Source organism: Cystoisospora suis, assembly GCF_002600585.1.
Source record: "Cystoisospora suis strain Wien I chromosome Unknown contig_1199, whole genome shotgun sequence".
Taxonomy (NCBI): domain Eukaryota; phylum Apicomplexa; class Conoidasida; order Eucoccidiorida; family Sarcocystidae; genus Cystoisospora; species Cystoisospora suis.
Genome location: NW_027154000.1, coordinates 1 through 3,089, shown reverse-complemented (window position 1 = coordinate 3,089; position 3,089 = coordinate 1). Strand labels below are relative to the sequence as shown.

At 44.2% G+C, this 3,089-nt stretch overlaps 1 protein-coding gene across 1 annotated transcript in view; it reads right to left on the bottom strand.

Annotated features, from left to right (window-relative positions):
- Positions 1–3,066, bottom strand: part of CSUI_002816 (uncharacterized protein) — a gene marked incomplete at its 3' end in the record, with an annotated part of 7,886 nt that extends 4,820 nt beyond the window's left edge. The window contains exon 1 of the mRNA XM_068063015.1: positions 1–3,066. This exon is cut by the window's left edge and continues 2,095 nt beyond it.
- Positions 3,067–3,089: the final 23 nt, after the last annotated feature.

Genomic DNA, 3,089 nt, shown 5'->3' with positions numbered 1-3,089 from the left:
AGAGAGTGACGAAGAAGAAGAAGAAGAGAGAAGATCATCATGTGAAGAAGAACGCGAGAGAGACTCTTTACTATGGTAAGCTACGCCAGAAGGAGGAGCAGAAGGAGAAGGATGCGGAGTTGTTTCATACGTCGAGGCATTTGAAAGAAGAGAAGAAGAAGAAGGAGAAAAAGAAGAAGAAAGTTGTAAATGCTTTGAAGAAGACAACGACGATGCTGAAGGGAGACCTCCACCTGGATCTTCTCTTCTTCTTCTCCCATTGATCAGTAAGACGCCTGCTGCGCCTCCTGATCCCCCCCCCCCTGTCCCTCCTATATGCGAAGGCTCTCTTCTCCCTTCGAAGTTCCCCATCTCTCTTCTTCTCTTCAGCATCATCGGGGTAGACGAAGAAGAAGAGATCACATCTGCATTCTCTCGGTCACCTAAGGGCGAAGCGGATAAGGATAAGAACCTCTCCCCGCATGCATCTACACCGCTACTGCTATGACAACTCGCAACAGGCGGCGAAGAAGAAGAAGGAAAGGGAGAACAGGAAGAAGAAAGATCTCTCTGTCGATGGATTGAGCGATGACGCAATCTTTCTTCTCTCTCCTGTGACGAAATAGCATCCTCTGCTGAAGGAGGATAAACAAAAGACGCTGAATGATGATGATGATGAGGTGGTGGCGATGGGATCGCTGTAGGGGTTGAGGTGTATGTACACCCCGTGTTGTTATTGTTGGTGTGAGAAAAATGATGATGATGATCTCTTCTTCCTCTCTCTCTTCCCCCCCCTCTTCTTTCATCTCCCTCATCTCCATCTGTCATATCTACGACAGAAAAAGATGAAGAGACGCCCTTCCAGGTCATCCTGAAGAAAGTCGCTCATTCCCTTGAGAGAAGGATAAGAGGATAAACAAGAGATAGGTCGAAACATACATACATACATAGAGAGCCCCGGTGATGGATCGATTGATGGATCGATTCTTCTTTACCAACTTCAGTCATCTCTTCTCTCCTTTTCCTTCTTTCTTTCTTTCCTTGCCCCCTCTTCTTCTTGTCTCATCACAAGCATATTATTGTCTACCTGGCTATCTTAGTTCCAGCTCGCTTGAGAGACACCAAGGGAAGGAGACAGCTCTCACAAGCTATACGCCCACATGAGATGGCGACGCGTGGACGACGAAAAGAGGAACGAGAGAGACACACCCTTCTCGAAATGTCGATCGAAGAAAGAAAGCCAAGCACACAAACCACAGAAAAGATCAGAATTGCAGCCCGAAGATCTCTTTCTTCTCATCGTGGCGCTCTCGAAAGCTTTCCGACTTTGCCTTGTCTCTTCTACAAGAAAAGTCTTCTTCATCTTTTGCATCTCGATGATGCGAAAACAACAGAAAAGAGAAGAAAAAAGGAGAAGAAGGGAGGGGGGAAAGACAGAGAAAAGGGCAGTGACTGCAGGAAGATTCACAAATCGATAAAAGAGAGAAGAATCACTTGTTCTCTCACTGAAGAAAAAGAAAGGGAAGAAGAAATTTCCAAGAAAAAAACTGGTGCGATATGGCAGCTGTGAAAAACATCCACGAATGGTCAGTCATAACGCTGTGGAGTTGAGGTGTATGTACACCGCAGAATCCCTTCAGGTGTATCGACAGCTGGAAGAGGCCCTGCTGTCAGACATTGACTGAGGAGACATAAAACGACTTCAGACAGGATGAAGAAAACAAGAAAAATCCAGTCTTATCGACGGGCAGCATGTCGGCAAGAAGAAGAAAAAGAACTGTGACGCATCACTTTCGTCTTTCTCCCCCTTGTCTCTCTGATTGAATGGGGACTTGAGATTCTTTTCTTCTCCGGGGTGGCAAGAAGAAGAAACATCTACCAGCATATCATTCCTCTGTATAGCCACTTGAAGAAGAAAGAAGTGAGAAATCTCTCACTCCTTTAGAAACACGCAGAGAAACAAGAGAAGTTCACTTGAAGAGAAAGAAGTTGACAACGTTCTTTCTCATGAAAAAGGAAAAAAGAAAGATGACACCCCCTCCTGTATGTACACCATTCAAGTAACAAATCCAAGAAACGCCTTCATCCTTCTTCTCTCTCTTTACTGTTGAGACATCCCATCTGAAAAGAAGAAAGAAAAGTCTGCCATTCTAAGAAAAAAGAGGAATGATGAAAAAGAAGAGAGCAAGAAGAAGAAGAAGAAAGTTGCAGAGAACCTTCGTCACTTTTCTTTTTCTTCTCTCCTCTTCCTCTCCGTCTCTCTCTCTCAATCCAATTGGCGTTTCTCAGGTCAACTCATCACAGCACTTTACCGTCCTGCGCAGCTCTTGGGAAAGACATCTGAGGTGTATGTACACTCCTTCCTTAACTTACTCCCGAACATCAAGACAGATACGGTAAAGCCTCCTGTTTCTCTCCTTTATCATGATCATCCCGCCTTTCGCTTCTCTACTTAAAAACGACGAAAGAACATGAAGAAAGATGAAAGTAGCAAGGAAAAAAAAACCTGCTTGAGTGGATCATCTTCTCGCAGATTTCTTTCACTTCTGAAAGCTTCTCTCGAGAAGAGCCAGCATTCTCATTCATTGTCGGCTTCTCGCCCGCCTTCTCCTGATCATGCGACAAACACATGGGCCTTTCACATACATGCTGTATGAAAAGAGAGAAAGAAAGGAAGTAGGAAAAGAGAGAAAGGAAAGAAAGGAAGAAAAGCTTGCATGAGAGAAAGTTCTCGCGAAGATGGAGACTTCTTCAGGAGGGAAGCTTCTTTCAGAAAGAAGGGAGAAAAGAAGAGCGAAAGTGAAGTGAAGAATGAGAAGGAGAGGGAAGAGAGATAAGAAAAAAGAATAAGATAAAAAAGAAGAGCCTGGAAGGGAAAGAGAAGAAATGAAAGAAAAGCACGGGAGAAAACGTTGAGTGGAGAAGTGACAGAAATCCAGTTTTTCTGATTGACGGACGAAGGGGGCTTTCTCTCTCACCTTTCAGATGTAAGGAAAGGAAAGAAAACGGGAAGTAGAGGAGGGGGAAAGATGAAGAAAAAGAAAGAGAAGAGAAAAGGAAGGATGAGAAACAAGAGAGAGAAAAGAGAGAAAAGGAGAAGAAAAGAAGAA